The 18,010-nt window shown below is 37.2% G+C and overlaps 1 protein-coding gene and 1 long non-coding RNA gene across 3 annotated transcripts in view; one reads left to right on the forward strand and one right to left on the reverse strand.

Annotated features, from left to right (window-relative positions):
- Positions 1–18,010, forward strand: part of cntnap2a (contactin associated protein 2a) — a 388,888-nt gene that overhangs the window by 118,545 nt on the left and 252,333 nt on the right. The gene's annotated exons all lie outside the window — the stretch shown is intronic.
- Positions 766–8,534, reverse strand: LOC143420500 (uncharacterized). Its single transcript, XR_013100331.1, has 4 exons — positions 8,433–8,534; positions 1,621–1,738; positions 1,302–1,512; positions 766–1,214 (listed from the first exon to the last, which is right to left on the reverse strand). It is a non-coding gene; the product is annotated as an uncharacterized LOC143420500 (long non-coding RNA).

An 18,010-nucleotide genomic window follows, 5' to 3' on the forward strand; every position in this document is an offset into this window, starting at 1 on the left:
TACATATGCGTACCGAACCGAAAACACTGTATCGAACGGTTCAATATCGATACGAATATCGTTGCACCCCTAATATATGTATATATATATATATATATATATATATATATATTTATATATATATATATATATATATATATATATTTATTTTTATTTTTATTTATTTATTTATTTATTTATTTAGGACAGTGCATGTTAATGAACATAAATGTAAAAAAAAAAAATTACATGAATGTAAACATACCAGATTATAGCCGAGGGCTAATTTCCATCTGTTGTCCTTAAGCATAAAAATAGACATAATAATTCATAAAAATTCATCATTCATTCATAATAAAAACTCCATCACCAAACTTACACATACACACCATTCTGTTCCCAAATAAAACATTAAAACTATACAACTTATACATGATCACACACTTGATTTGTCCATAACCAGTTTTTAACCTTTGCCTTAAACAAATTGAATGTCGAGCATTCTCTAATGGGTTGAGGAAGACTGTTCCACAGATGTCTCAGTGGTTATACATATAACCACTGAGGCAAAGCAGAAAAATGGTTTCAACAGCTGAAATATGTAAGCTGAAAGTCTGTTGAAAGAGCCAAATAAGCTCAGTCTCTATAGCAGATGGGTGGATTCCTTTTCCCTTTAAAATTTAAAAGACAAGATCTGATTTCCAGGGGGTGGTTGCAAAATAGTTCCTATGTCAGTGGCTAAAGTAACCTTTCAATCCATGGTTGCTTATCTCAAAAAATGCATGGCTGATAAGTTTTTCACTTGTAAAACTATTGCAATCTCCGGGGAACAGCCTTGCAGATATGCCTTTTTACTTTAAGACCTGACCTACTTATAGGCTAGTTCTTAAAACATATTACAATTTTAAAAAACATATTTCTATTTTCTGTTGTGTTGGTATATGTAGCTTTTTCCCCCAGAAGCTTAAAATAATCACCAATAACAGTAGAAAATAATGATATATCAGCAGTGGTTTGATGCTGTGGGTATGCCGATTTTTAATTACTCTAGAAAAGCAATAGTTTCACCACCCACGGAGATTTCTGTTTTTTACTGATTTTTTAAAATTTCCTACTGAGACTTTAACCTTTACAGTCATAGAACATACATAGATTAACGGGTTTATTTACAAAGTGCGAGGTTAGCTGATATAACTGCGTGGGTCAGAGACTGCCCGCCGGGGAAGTGGGAGGGTCTGTGAACAAGAAACACAATGTTAGTTTGACTTGATTGAGAGTTAAAGGTTAACAGTGTTCACTGAGACTGAATGGCCTTGTCTTACTTGCGATGTGGGGCAAAAATACGTCAGTGGTCAGGCTGAGTTCCTGAATCGAGAAGGCTGGGCAGGCAGTTTGATGGTACCAGATGGTACCGAGTGCAGAAGAGAGTGAGGCAGAGGAAAACAGAGATGGGGATGCCGACTGTGAGCTGGAAAATACACAAGGTTGATCTGGTGAGACCTTCAGGTGGGTAAATAGTGGGGGTCTTGGACTCTGTATAGGAGATAGGAAACTGAAGTTAGTTAGGAATTCAAAGACACAGGTTGGTGCCAACTTGCCAGTGTGGTGGAGTACAATCTGGCAGAGAATCACAGCCCTAACCTGGCTTTTAAGTACAGAGCCTCCTGATGGTCAATGATTTGCAGGTGTGGGAGAGAGTGAGGCCAAGAGAGCAGCTCCGCCCAAAGACAGATGCAGCGAAGTAGCTGTCCAAAACCACCTGGAGAGGAAAAAAGGAAGAAACCCCAAGAAGCCAGTCCTCGATGCACATCACCACTAGCTTTGGCACAGACTTGCAAGGTGCTATACTTTGGATTTCTTGTAGTATTTTTAATGTGAATATGTAAAACCCCATTTTTTATGTTGACATCCGGCTTCTGTTACGATATTGCGCCTTCACAAGAGCTGTTTTTAAATGACACAGGAATATCCGCATAGAATGTTCTTAGGTCATTCAATGTGTTATACACCAAGCAGTTTAGTACAAGATTATATGGCATTAAACATTTATCAACTTTAATTAGGGAAAAAAAACTTCTTCTGCTCTAGAGTAACTTTCTGTCCTCCAAATCGTGGCTGCTACATGTTATTTCATTTGATCAGAAAGACCATCTGCTTTTATCATGACCTTTTATCTTCACACTGAATGTTAATGGACTGTACAAACTCCTTAGCTTACTAATCGTGTATCTAACTGATATTTTCCTTTTTGTTACAATGACCAAATTTAAACTGTTTAAATTTTTAAAAAAATGCTAATAGATATAAAATAAGTAAATAAATGTTCATTTTGTCAAGGTACTTTTAGTTAACAGTGTGTTCTGGACTGTATATACCTTCGGATTACATTATAAAGATTGGATGCTGAGTTTCTAAATTTAGCAAATCACAAATATATAGAAAGTATATAATGATATATATATTGTATACATTGCATACATTTTTGTAAAAATGTGTGTTTACTGTTAGTAAGTGATTCTTTATATACCTTTTCTTTCTCTCAAATCATCAATTATTTAGTTCACCATCCTCCAAAAGACATTTAGGCAATTGTTACTTTAAGTATACTATACTTGACTCCTTTTTCACAAAGAAATTGAAACATACAGTGTTGACCTTGGGGACTAGTCGAGCAATATACAGGGTAGGTCATCATAATTAAATACCCTCAGTTTTTTAAATGAATACCAGGATGTTGCAGGGAAAAATGCCTGCTAACTCTGGTAACCAGGGATGCATCCTAAGAAAATTGCTCAGACACTTGTTAGCCAATGGGAGTTTAGCTTTAAACATGGGTTTAAAGTTGTAAAAGTGCATGCTTTAATCCAAACTGTTATTTTATTTCCTGCACTTAACCATATATTTTGATTGATAGTCCTTACCAAACAGGGAAATTGTGTGATTGTCTCTCCCAGCACAACACCTTCTTCATAACATAGAGTTTCAATGTGTTTTTTGAAACATGGTGTTATAGAGATGCCCTGTTGTGTTAAGGTCATATATAGGTCTTTAAAAATGTGTTACAATGTGGCACAAATCAGTCTCTGATCAGTCATCAGTATTTGACAAGTTGGGAAGGAGAATATACTGAGTTTTGGTGGAGTTTGTGGTGTCTCACGATCTACATGAGCTTAGTTTTTCCAGACACTTTTCCTTATCCAGCTCCACATCATCTCAAAACAAAGTTAAAATAAATTATTTTTTTCCTCTTCAAGAGAAAATATATTCCAAGGCCTTGACTGGAAAATTTGCTACTGTTTAATTATTTTTTGTTTGTCTCTGCCTTGGTCATATCACTTCCTTGCTGTCTTCACTAATTAGGTATCCTATTGAACTGACTCTGAGCTGGGAAACCATTCAGCTAACACTGAGTGAATCTTTGCTATCATGTTTAGTTGATTGGAAATGAAAGGAGCCCTGATGTCACCTCTTAGATTGTCATTGATCGTTTTTCTCTCTATCAAACTACAAGAGAACAAAATGCCGTTTCTCCTTCACTCAGTGGACTTTGTTTGTCTTTCATTACACAGCTACTCTTCACAGCCGGATGTCTTATAAATTGATTCTGATGTTATCCTTTTTTGTTACATTATTATTTCTTGAAGGTAAAAATCTCTTGGGTTACTTGCAAGAAGAGGAGCTGGGGTTAATAGTGGAGTTAATAACTATGTTATCTTGAGTAAATCTCTAGAGCTGTTTCTGAATTGTATTTTTTTTTTTGATAGATATGTAACCACTGTATTATACCTATGTAGATACTTTGTGAAATTCTATATTCTATTGCAACCTAATGTAAAATCGTTGTATGTTAAAAAGGTTTTTCATCTCTGGAGACTGGTGGTGCTTTCTCACTTTTGGCTTTATTCACATGACAGATGGTTATGACAAGATATGATCCACACATTACCACAAACAAGCCTACACACATGCGGGCACACTACATGGAACCAAGCACTTAAAATCATGCACTGACATACCTATGTGAATGACATTCGGAAGGAGATAATTCAATGGCTTTCCAAAGAAGGCTATTTCCAGGATACAGGCGTGCAGGGATTTTTAATGCCAGGATGCTTATCGTTATGTTGAATTGCAGAGGAAGATTTGGAAAATTTTAATTTATACAAAAGTCACGGAAAAATCACTCAGCTTCTTTAGAATTTTGTGAACATAATGTGCATATCTTTCCCTTTCTTGCAATGTCAAATTTTCTTCTATTCTCATGCGTTGTGGTTGGTACTCGGAGTCCAGTCTGATTAGACAGTAGAAGAGGTGGAGGAAAATAAACTTTGCATCTGAGTTGAATGATGCAACTGGATTATAAAGATAGGATATTCATTGTTTCAGGTCTGAGACTTGTTAGAATATATGCCTATCTAAGAACTGAGGACACAGAGCCTCACTAGAGTCTATGTATTCTGCTAGACCTTGTTGCTCATTTAAACATACACTTTTCCACTCTATCAAATACAACATGTTGTGAATTGTAAATCTGTTCTGGTCTGGATTGGATGTGGTAATAGAGAAGAATGCAAAATGTAAAGATCAGGGAAAAACCCCTAAGCATTAGCACCAGAGCACTAAAAAAACATGCTACAGTATGGCCAGAGTAAGTCAAAGAAAACGATAAATACACTTACTGTATATACATCTTTACTATGATAACAATAAAGATGTGTTAGTTTAACTGTGTGATTGGCTTTCCTGTTTTCTGAATATTTCCCAATGTTTATCAGCTCTTTTTAAGCAGCAAGGGGTTTTTTTTTCTATATACATTGTCTTAAAGCATTTCTGGATCATTTACCAGAAAAAATTTCAATGGGAAGATGTTACTTGACTATATCAGGAAGTCTGTGCCAATGGTTAAACATGTTAGCAACAGTAAGAACAACTTTGACTGCTAATCAGCCAAAGGATCAGTTACATTCACCAACAATTGAGTTTGTAGGACTGTCAGAAAAATCTGAAAACTGTTTCTGAGGAATGTTAAAATGTATTTAATAAAACTGAGCAGTGAGTTTGTTGCACTAAAATTGCACTGTGGCTTTTTGTCACCCTGTTATTGGTTCAGTTTCCTTTTTTCAACCAAAGTTTTACAGGCAAGCCTTGTATGTTAATCACTGGCATAGTTAAAGTGACACAATATTACCAACTATTGAAAATGTGCAGCTCACCACATCTTGTTTTCTGCACACTTCAGTTTCCTTGTGACTTGATTTGTGAAGTGTAGATGCTTTTTGTGATACCATTATGAAAGGATTAGTAACATCACAGGTTTGCAATGTGTACCGTTACTTCCCAGATAATTGATGCAGTACATATCACTTTTTTTGTTGGTCTGCTTGACATTGATGTCTTCTAACGTTGCTGTTGTGTAGGGCTGCTACAAACGATTATTTTGATGGTCGACTAGTCACAGATTATTTTTGCGATTAGTCGACTAATCAGATCATGCATCCATTGGACGTAAAACGTACAGCTTATTGCACCAGCAGCATCTGCTCTTATATAACTATCATTAGCTTACAGCTTTAAGTGTTTAAGGTATGTGCTAACTAAAAATAAAGACAAGATGATAGTTGATTAAATTTTAATGAAATTTGCAGATTGTTTCGGTGAAGTTTAATAAACTCTTTGCTATCTAAAATATAACAGGAAACCGGAGTATTTTCTCGAGCATCTCACACTTCTGATAATCAGTTGTCTGCTTGGCGTTTATTCAGCTGTGTAAAAACTATAACTTTAATCTCAGCCAAACCGATTTACTCAGGAACAAATAAAATACTAAAAAAGTCCAAACAATAACATTTTTAAGTTATCTAAGTGACTTATATATATTTAACCTGAGTAGCGAAAGACGGCAGTGGGTTTGAAAACGATTTGCCGGGAGTCCGGTGTTCTCACCGGGTCTAGTGAGCCTTGCCCCCGGCTAGCTATCGAGATGGTGGGTAACAGAAGTCTTCGAAAAAGTCGTGAAAATATGTGGTGTCTTGATAAACTGAGCAGATAGTTGAGGTTTATACAGTTACATTCTAGCCTGAAAATATGTTAAACGTTTATTTTGTGACCCAGAAAGAATAATAAGAGTAATATTAAAACTAACTAGCTGCCGCCATTGTTGGAAACTGAGCATGGCTGCGCTATGAATTCTGGGACACAGCTTATTCTTCTTCTGGGTTTAACAACAGCTGGCATCCTTGTACATGCAGTGCTGCCATCTTCTGTTTCAGTCCATTATTACACTCTTAAATCCTACTACTTATTCCTGCGTCTTTTGTGATCTTACAAAGCTTCAAATGACGCTTCGACTATTAAATCAGTCGTCGACGATTTTGATAGTCGACGTAATCGTGACTAGTCGACTAATCGTGGCAGCCCTACTGTTGTGACTGCGTTCGTTATTTGATGCATTGCCGAATTAGTTGTGCAGTATTTATGAGCTACAGCAGATCTGTTGGAATCTATGGATCTTGTTTTCAGGAGTTTAATTGTTAAGCCAGTCTGTTGAGCTCAACTTCCTCTTCTCTTGTCTTCTTTCCTCACCTCTCGTGTCCTTTTCTGCATGGTGTAGCCTCTGTCTGTTTTTTTCAGGGCCCACCACTCAGCATTTACTGATGCTGTGATCTGACCCAGCCTCTCCCTCTGCAGTACCACTGCAGCTCCATCAATCACATAGCCAGCCACACACACACACACACACTGAGCAGTTCTGAGCTTATCAAGTGAAGACAAAGATGACTCTGTGATAGACACACAAGAAGTGGCGTGTGTTAGTTACATTCACATGTGTGCATGCAAGTCATTTCGTAGTGTTGAGGATGACTCAGTAGGGAATTTGTTCTTTTCACGTGTTCGGATATTTTAATCTGGGGTTACATAGATTTGAGATCAAGAAGGATTTCCATATAGAACAGGATCTGTCTGTGCATGCATACAGTTAGGTCCATAAATATTTGGACAGACCATTTCTTTCCAATTTTGGTTCTGTACATTACTACAATTGATTTTAAATGAAATATTTCAAATGCAGTTGAAGTGCAGACTTTCATCTTTAATTCAGTGGGTTGAACAAAAAGATTGTATAAAGATCTGAGGAATTAAAGCATGTTTTTTAACACAATCACCAGATGCTGGGTTTCCTCATTTTTATTGCTCTGCCAGGCCTTTACTGCAGTGGCTTTCAGTTGCTGTTTGTTTGTGGGCCTTTCTGTCCGAAGTTTAGTCTTTAACAAGTGAAATGTATGCTCAACTGGATTAAGATCAGGTGACTGACTTGGCCATTCAAGAATATTCTACTTCTCTGCTTTAATAAACTCCTGGGATGCTTTGGCTGTATGTTTTGGGTCATTGTCCATCTGTATTATGAAGTGCTGCCTAATTAATTTTACTGCATTCAGCTGGATTTGAGCAGACAATATGTCTCTGAACACCTCAGAATTTATTTGGCTGCTTGTGTCCTGTGTCACATGATCAATAAACACAACTTTTGGCACACCCAAGCCATCACACTGCCACCACTGTGTTTTACAGATGATATATTGTGCTTTGGCTCATGAGCTGTTCCATACCTTCTCCATACTTTTTTCTTGCCATCATTCTGGTAGAGGTTGATCTGTCCAAAGAATGTTTTTCCAGAACTGTGCTGCTTTTTTAAATTTTTTTTTTTGTTTGTTTGTTTGTTTGTTTGTTTGTTTGTTTGTTTGTTTGTTTGTTTTTTTAGTCAAATCCATTCTAGCCTTTCTATTCTTGAGGCTTATGAGTGGCTTGCACCTTGCAGTGAACCCTCTGTATTTACTTTCATGCAGTCTCCTCATTATGGTAGACTTGGATATTGATACATCTACCTCCTGAGGAGGTAGAAATGACTCTCTCATTATGGAAATGACTCTGTGATCATCCACCACTGTTGTCTTCCTAGGATGTCCATGTCTTTTTGCGTTGCTGTTCACTGGCGCTTTCTTTCTCAGGATGTACCAAACTGTAGATTTTGCCATTCCTAATATTGTAGCAATTTCTCTCATGGATTTTTCTGCTTTCGAAGCTTAAGGATGGTTTGTTTCATCTGCATGGAGAGCTCCTTTGACCGAATGCTGTCTGTTCAGAGCAAAATCTTCCAAATGCAAGCACCACACCCCGAATCAACTTCAGGCTTTTTATCTGCTTAATTGTTAATGACTTAACAAAGAAACTGCCCACACCTGCCCATGAAACAGGCTTTGAATCAACTGCACAATTACTTTTAGTTCCTTGAAAAAGAGGGTGGCAAATGTTAAGGAGCTGAAACTCCTAAACCCTTAATCTAATTTGAATGTGGAGAGTCTACACAATCAGTAAACAGGTAAAAAAAAACCAAAAACAAACGCAACGCCTGCCAGTGTCTAACTACGTATGGACCTGACTGTACTTAAACTCACCTTCATGCTTGTAAAGCCAAAAACTGGAAGAGTGGTCCTGCAGATTTCATGTGCAGCATCAGAAGTCTCTGTCCAAAATAGTCAGGATAGTGCACCTCTACTGGGGACACACAGATAAACTAGATGGTTACCCAGTAGTGGTGAAAAAGCAGAGGAAGAAAATGTAGCTATACCAAGTGATAGCAATATCGGGAAAAAGTAACATTGTTATTAATTATTTTCTTTTTCAGACATTTTGTTGTAGATTTGCTGGTCTATTTGAGGTCATTGTCCTGTTGCAAGACCCAATTTTTTACCAAGCTTTACTTGTTGGACAGATGGCCTCACATCTGACTCTAGAATACTTTGGTATACAGAGGAGTTTATGGTCAATCCAACAACTGCAAAATGCCCATCTTTGGTCATCTTGCAGTGGTTGCTGTTGCTGTTGGTATGAGGTTTTTGTGCTGATGTGGTGCTGTGCATTATGGCAAGACATCTATGCTTTGGTTTTATCTGTCCAAAGCGCATTCTTGAGGTTTGTTCAGGTGCAAATTTGCATACTGTATCTAAGCTGTGTTGCCATATTATTTTAAAGAAGAAACTTTCTCCTGGCAATCCTTCCAAACAAGCCTTTTTTTTCATTATTTTTCTAATTGTACTGTCATGAACTTTAACTTTAAAACATGCTAACTGAGGCCTGTAAAATCTGTGATTTAGCACTTGCATTTATTCCAGTTTTTCTGAAAATTGTGGTAACATATAAATGAACTGTCCTGACCAGCAAACTACCAAAAGTTATAGAGGTGGTTACAAGTTTGTGCATTTGATTAGTGGCATCTGGTTGCTCCTTTTCCTACTCCCCTCCTTACTACTACTGCTTATTCTGATGGAAACAGAAAAAGTGTACTTAGTTTTTCAATAATAATTGAATTGAATAATTTGAAAACATCCTTTTTGACATTTTTTGTATGGTTTTTTAACACTTAAATGTTTTATTTTAATTTGGTGTTCATCACTAAGGGGGGAAAACCTTGCTATGGAAGACTTGCTGTGGGAAATAGAACCATTAATTCTTCTGCCTACCAAAACATCCTGAAGGAGAATGTCCGGCCATCCTCAAGCTTAAGTGGACTTGGGTTCTGCAGCAGGACAATGACCCAAAACATAGCAGCAAGTCCACCTCTCAATGCCTTAAAAAAACAAAATGAAGACTTTGGAGCAGCCTAGTCAAAGTCCTGACTTGAATCTGATTGAGATGCTGTGACATGACCTCAAAAAGGTGGTTCATTCTCAAAAACCCTACAATGTGTCTAAGTTACAACAATTCTGCAAAGATGAGTGGGCCAAAATTCCTCCACAGAGCTGTAAAAGACTCATTGCCAGTTATCACAAACACTTGATGGCAAGGGTGGCCCAACCAGTTTCAAGGCTTTGTTTGGATTTTCCTGCTTAATTATGAACACCGTCATTTAGAAACTGAAATTTATGTTAACTTGTGTTATCTTTGTTCCGCTATTTAAATTTCTTTGATTATCTGAAACATTGATGTATGAGAAATATACAAAAAAGGAGGAAATCAGGACAGGGGCAAGCACTTTTCACATCAATGTATATAGTGTTGAATATTGGTTCAGAGCATGCCTCTTTTGTGACAAATTACTTTCATTTAGTGGATGTTGAGGCCATTAACTCCAGACCCATAATAGCATAACAGAGGCTTCCATTTCATGCCTTTTCCATGTGGAAAATGCCAGAGAGAAATTGCTGTTTCTTGCATAGTGGGACTAATTTCACATGAAAGGAAAATATCTCAGGACGGCATTGCTGGCTAATGAAATGCCATGATGCAAATTAAGAAATTTTGCCATGTCTTGGCTACACAATTACAGAGGCCCAACAAAGCAGTTATACTGCATCACAGAAAAGTAGAATATATTATTGTTCAGAAGTTTCTGCCTTTAATCTTAAAACGCAAGTAAGACTACCTGTAATTTGGCTCATTTTATAATTTAATGCCATTTTCCAAAGTTTCAAACTCAAGCTTCTTGTTCTATTTTATGCTGTGTATTTTGCTGATTGCACAGCTGCACTATTAATGAGCAGTGAAACAAACTACTCAGATTTGTTCTCCCTCACAGTGGTATTTCAAATTAATCATCTTTAATTAGCAAAAAGTTGAACATAACAAGGTAAAATTTCTCTTAAAAATAAATGTGCACACGTTTGTTAAGATGCAAGCCTGTTTTTCATGCATTGAAAATATTTAACTTTACTTTGTTTCACTTTCATTGACTTTGCAGTGTGTTCTCTGTAGTTTTCAGACAGTTCCTGGAACACTACTAGTTTTCTCTGCTTTGTTCTGTATTGTCCATTCATGGTCATTATTTGATGTCCTAAATAATTATGTTATGACGGTGTATGCACGTGTACACTGGCCTCTGTACACGTGTGTTTGGAAATACCAACTGGCACTGACGTATTATAAGTACATGTGGTTACAGCAAAAAACTATATACTGCTTGTTTAGTGTAATGTTTTTGTAACCACACCAGTAAGCACTACGTGTTGCCAACTCACTGTATGCTCCTTTTCCTTAGGGCTGGCATGCAGTTTAGTGGTATAATGGTGTGCCTTGATGCGGTCGTGCATGCATGCACTCCCACAGCGACCTCACAGCAGGGGATAACAGCACTGACCAGCAATCCTTACAATCCTGTCTGAGAACAGGGCAACCAATAGAAAAAAGAAGCAGAAAGAAAAGAACACTCACGTCTCACAGACTTCATTTTTGTTCACCAAAGTGGCCCCTTTCACACTTTCTCATTGCATAATTATAACACTTAAAATAGGGGGAGAAAATGATGTAGTATGAAAAGAAGACATCACTTTCGAGAGTAAATCATGGTATGAGATATATATAGTACAACTACTGAAAGGGATTTTTTTTTTATATTACTTTTTTATATGGGAAATCTGTGACCTCTCTAGTCTCAGCTGAGCTGTGTGGTTACTGGAAAACTTATTAGCTTTTCAAGAGTGGTCAAAAAGGTCACTAGAAAGAAGTATCGATTTTTGAAAGCTCACCAGATTATGTATTAAGTTTGTTAAATTTTTTTGTTTTTCTGTATTATTATAAGGTCTTTACCTTACAATATAAAGTGCCTTGAGGCAACTGTTGTTGTGCTTTGGCGCTATATATATAAAACTGAATTTAAATAAATTGAATTTAATAACAACTCAGCGTGGAGTTTAAGCTCATCTGCTTTCTAATTTATCATCTTCTGGTAATGCTGTTGGCATTGGAAATATATTGACGCCTGCTATTGTTAAAAGAATCCAGAGAGTCTCATATTGCATATCTCATTCTGCAATTCATTGGAAGGCATTCATCCCGAAGCAACAAGAAATACTGAGTTTGTCACAAGATTAGTGACCAGCTGTTTTATAACTGTTGGATAAGGTTTTAAGTATGTAATGTTTTAAGCAAGGAATTATAATAAAGCATATGTAGTGAGCTGTTTGCTTTAAAAATAAAAAAGGGCATTTAACAGGCACTTAGCACAGCCTGTGTGAATGTCAAACATCATGTGTGAAATCATGGTAAACGACAGCTTCTACTTTCGATTGCATCCTCTTGTCATGTGGAATGTGACTCATAAGTTGGTGTCATTGTGCAATCACAGTTGATGTACAATTGTGGTGTATTTGTTAAAAAGTTATAATGAAAATGTAAGAAAAGAGCAACTGCTTTGTGAGAACAAAACATTTGCTCTTTGTTAAATATTTGTTTCTGGAACCAACATTTCCAATTTGAAAATTTTACCTTTTTTCATTTCTTATGTATCATCAACTTTGCTGCATGTTTTTCCCTCTCTTTTACATTTTTGTTTCTTACTTTATATATTTTTGTTTTGCCTTTTTGTCATTGTTGGTGCCTTCCATCAATGACCATTTTCCTTTATTCTGTCTCTGTCACTCTCTTTCCTCTCTAAGAATTTCTTTTTTTCCCTTCCTCTTTGCTGGCGTCACAACCGCTCCATGTACACCAGACTGTCTGAATATAATTACCCTGAGGTGGAAGATGGAGGGAGACAGATGGAAAGGGACTAAATGGCCACAGAAGTCAGGTGAAATGACAGTGCAGGTGAAAGAGTATGAGAAAAATCATGAGGCAACAGGATGGAAAAACGAGAGAGAGACTGATGGAGAACAGATTGATATTGATACAAGAGTAGGATATACAGAAACAGATGAAGAAAGAAGCAAAGGAAGAAGAATAGAAAAGCTCAGGAGAGAGTGGAAACCTGCAGAGCATTTCCTTATTACCTCAATTGTGTTGTGTTTCAAAAACAAATTGAGCCAATTTCTAATCCTCTTCATTAACAGGAAAGGTATTAATCTCATCTGCGAGGAGCAGATATTGTTACCACCCCTTGCTCCAGAAAGATCAGTTAATACATGATAAGCAAACACAGTTAGCGCTTTTTAGCACAACACAAACAAACGTATACCTTGCTAAGCCTCATTTTGTATTGCTTGGCCACAAGCAATGCTAATTCCTGTTAATGCTGCCAGGTATTACTGACACAGAGAACAATGTTAAATCCCTGTTAGTGAGCCCCAGGCACTGCAGGGGCTTAGCACAGCTTGGGCTTCCATTAGCTTGGCAGTATAGATGCACACACACATACGCAAACACACATGAGAAAATCTATTGTGTCACACACACATGCAGACTCAACCCCCAGATTCCCATTAACCTGTGGGAGCCCCTGCGTGGCTGAGAGAGAGAACCCTAATTTGTCAGCCTACCATGGGTCTTGGAGCTGAAGGTTGTTAGCAAATAGAGTTCACCTCTAATTACTGCTGGACCGCTCCCTCAGCATGAGTGTGCATATAACTGCTTGCATATACTATATGTAAGTTTGTTAGTGTCAGTGTACAACATCTAAATGTATGTATTCACTTTCATGCGGATTGTTGGTGTTGTGTATATACTTTAAATATCATCCTTTAATCTTTATATATATATATACATATGTCCATCTGTAACACTTCTTAGTTGTATGTGAATCCTATCTGGTCTTTAAGTCATTAGCTATTTCAAATTCAAATTCAAATTTTATTTGTCACATACACAGTCATACACAGTATGATATGCAGTGAAATGCTTACACAACTGCTCGTGACCTAAAGAAAAAAAAAAGGCTATGAATAAGATAGGAAATAAATATGAAAATTAAAAAGGGTAAATTTAATTAGGAAGGAATAAAATAAAATATAAAAATTAAAGTTAAAAATGATATAACTGTACAACAACAAATTAGAATGAAGGGTAAATTTAACTGGGAAAGAATAAGATAAAATATATAAATTAAAGTTGAAAATAAAATAACAAAATACACAATACACAGTATAGAAATACATAAGAATGTATGAAGAAATATATATATATATATATATATATATATATATATATATATATATATATATATATATATATGTATATTTATATTTCTTCAAACCGAACCGATACTTTGGTATCGGTTCGGTTCGATACTTTGGTGTCACGGTTCGATATTTTTTCGATACAAAAAAATGTTCAAGCATTTTTAATTTGTCATTTATTAAAATTATAAATATATATTTTAACTCAAAAGTACAGTTTTTAAATTTAACCCTAACCCTTGTGCGTGTTTTTTATTTTGACAGCGAATGCGCACCTGCGGACCACTTATGTGCAGCCCTGGTTATTTAGCTCATCATATTGCAGCCACAGAAATTCTTTTGTCCATGAAACCATAAAGCTGCACTTTCTTTTTGCCTTATAGTCTGATTTGTCATAACTTCTCCGTTTTGTGGTAAGCTTTTCTTTGGCTGTCACTTCTTCACCCTGACCTGTCTTATTTGGCTCAGCAGAACTGAAATGCTTTTACACGCTCACTCACATAAGCTCAGCGATTCTCTGCGCGATCAACCTCTCACATGTGTAAGCTGCGGGAGATTTCACTTGTCATGTTTGCATAGTAAGCTAACGATTAATAAGACTATGTCAGAGGAGTTGGTGCAAGAATTATCATCACTCACAGATCAGTGCTGTCGCTCTCTATACACAGTTCGCACGATTGCAAAGTGAAAGCAAAAAAACAAGCGCAAATTCAAACGCGATTTCAATATGTCACATATTGACAGTGGCTCACCGATGCCAATGACATAATTACCCAGCTACATTTCTGAAAGAATGCAAAAGCATTGATATATATTTTTCCTACAATAGCCCGACGGGCAGGGAAGAGATAGATTTTGGTAGCCCGACTGAAAAAATCGCTAGCTCCGGGACGTCGGGCTAGCGATATTGCGAGCCCTGTATCTGATTGAGGAATCACTCATCTTTGGAAAAGAGAGTTTATTACAGAGAAATGGCTCTTTCCAAAATAAAAGCTATACTATCCGCTTCTTCTGGGCTATATTCTCAGCAGCATAAGGAGAATCATGTGCTAACAGCTGTCTAAATGACTCGGCTAAAGTTAGTAGCATGCTTGCTTTTTTTTGTCTGCTTTCACTTGTCTTTGCACTAGGATGATGTCGGCGTAAATGTGCAGTCATATTCGTTGTGTTCCCACTAGTGCTTTCAGGTTAATCTCGTTGAAATGACCTTAACGCCACAACACGGCAAATCTCCGTTAACGAGCTACCGCCGATCGCTCCGTGCATGGGGCTAGACGGCCAACACGTTAACGAGCTAACTGCGCTAACACACTAGTTCACACCAATGTAATTGAGCATTGCATGGCACATCCAACATACTGTTTTACTTTAGTCCATGACTCGCTTACCTTCAGGGTCATACGTCACATGAAAACCAAAATAATTCCAAACGCCAGATCTGAATGAGAGTGGGGGAGGTCCATGTTAAAAGGAGAGCTTAACTTCTGTCTCGCTAGCTTGCCCTGCGCTCTTCCTTCTGACTATGCTGTCTGTGTTGAGCGCTCAGTGGATCTGCGCTGGACAGTGCAGCCTAGTCGAAGTAGTCGAACACAGATTCACTGAGCGCTCAACACAGACAGCATCGTCAGAAGGAAAATTGATAAAATAAATTACAAATGTTGTATTGTTCGATACATATGCGTACCGAACCGAAAGCACTGTATCGAACGGTTCAATATCGATACGAATATCGTTGCACCCCTAATATATATATATATATATATATATATATATATATATATATATATATATATATATATATACAATAACATCAGCCATACAAGTCTTAAATGGAAATGAAGAAATATAATGTCCAGTGTTGTGCAATTCACGTGTGTAAGCGTCTTGTGCAGTGCAAATATGCTTAAAGTGATTTAGTGATGAAGTGATTCGATTAGATAACCTAGCATCTAATCAAATTAGTGTAAACAAAGTCCAGAATGTCCAGTGTGTGTGTAAGAACCATATGTGTGGGTCAGTACTGTGTGGTGGTGTGATTGAGAGACCGTATAGCCTGCAGGAAGAAGCTCCTCCTCAGTCTCTCTGTGTTGGTCTTCAGGTAGCAGAATCGCTTTCCTGACCTCAACAGAGAGAACAGTCCATTGTTGGGATGGCTGAGGTCCTTCACGATCTTCCTGGCCTTGGTCCAGCACCACCTGCTGTAGATTGAGTCCAAGTCAGGGAGCTCAGAGCGGATGGTGCTCTCAGCTTTCCAGCTGCAAACTCTGCTTCAGGTCCCAAAGTCAAACAATTAAGTTTAAAATCCAGGCATCCATGAAAACAGAATTCATGAAATTTAACTGAGTTAGAAGTTAGCAGGAAGTTAGCTCGCTAGTTTCCACCTAAACATAATAGACCATGTTCAGAATGAGGGAGTTGTGGAAAAATTAAAATGTACACCTGTGCTATAACTTCCAACATAAATGAAGACAGAAAACTAAACAGCAGTGACATTTGTAGGGTTACTGAAGTTGGACTAGCTGGCATATAATGATGTGCTACAAGATCGGTAGCTATGTTAGCATAATATAAACAGTGAAGGTGGAGGAGGAACGCTAACTTTTTTCCACTCAATAAATGCCCTTGCATGGCAGGGTGCTGAAAACGGACCAAATTTCAGTTAGGAGAACAACATTGGTAATCAATCTACAATACAAGGTTAGTCATTAATTCACTGCTGCATGTAGTTACATCGTGAGGTTTTGAAAACTGAGCTTTAAAATGAATAGTGGTAATAAAAACTGAGAGAGGCCGACAGTGACCACTGCCTTTTTTAGGGCAGTGATCACTCAAATAGAACAAGATGTAAAGCATTAAAACATGTGAAAAACACAACAGCCTTAATAAATGCAGACTAGTTTGGATCTGGAAGCAGAGTTTATACTGAAAAGGTATGTTCTTGTAGATAGATATATGGATAGACTGCCACACTGCCATTGTGTTTTCTAATTCGCAGGCGTAATAAGTTGACTTTTGCAAGCTTTTACCATTTACCTTTTTTGAAATTTTAGCAATTGATGACTATTAACACAAAGTGTAGAATTTACAGCAGAATAAAGAGATCAGATTCAATACGCAGATCTGATGATGATTTTTTTTTATTATTTATTGTTATTGAAGTTTTTAAGCCCCAACTCTACACACCGCTAATTTGTCCTCCTGCTGAGGCCAGTCTGTCTGTATTTTCATGCATGTTGCCCCCCATCAACACTTTTCCGTAAGGCAAACTGGGCATATTGAACACCAGCATGGGATTCTTATGAAAGGAAGTGAACTGGGTAGGTGAATATGTAAATATGCAGACCCAAATTCACTTCTGTTTATCCATGTTTGGATTTTAACACGTATGTGCTAGAAGCTTTTCTCTGTCTTTCTCCCTCATGCCCTTGTCACAGCCCTCATCTTTTACTGCCAGTCAGAACATATTGTTTCTCAGCATGGCAGAGTTTAGGGCTGACAAAGGGGTGGAGGGCAGTGAAGGAAGTGATATGATAGGCTTCAGTTGCCAGATTGGTGGCAAATCATCTTTATGAGTAGACAAGGGGGGCCAGAGAGAGGCTCGTGATTTCTCCCCAACTTCCGTGGTGGAAAAAACTGAGAAAATACTGAAACCTAGTGATTCAATGATTGCTTGAATTCCGAAAAGCAGTGCAGGCATCCACAGTGGAGGAAATGACACCAGAGTGCATAGGTTTTATTATTTAGTACGTACGCATTTTCTTTCTGTGTTTGTTTCACATGTTTCTGGTAAAAGTTGTAGTAGACCTTTGAAACATGGAAAGCACGTGCAATTTCACATGCACCATAATAGTTTATTGTGCAAACTTCAGTTTGTGATATAATGAGACTTCTTTTATAACAAGACACACATGACAAATACAACCATTTTTTTGGTGTGTTGATTTTTATTGTTCTTATATATATTTTTGGTCCAGAGGCAATTTCATGCATGGGGTATGATACAATTTTGGTGATATTGGGGAAGTGAGCTTGGGAACTTTTTAATGTTTTCTGCATGGAAGTATCTCTACACAGTATGTTCACGGCTGTCTAAAATATTACTCTGATGATTGTAAATTAGGGGATTAAAAAAAGAGACAGCCAAATAT

This window comes from Maylandia zebra, linkage group LG9, assembly GCF_041146795.1.
Source record: "Maylandia zebra isolate NMK-2024a linkage group LG9, Mzebra_GT3a, whole genome shotgun sequence".
Lineage (NCBI taxonomy): Eukaryota > Metazoa > Chordata > Actinopteri > Cichliformes > Cichlidae > Maylandia > Maylandia zebra.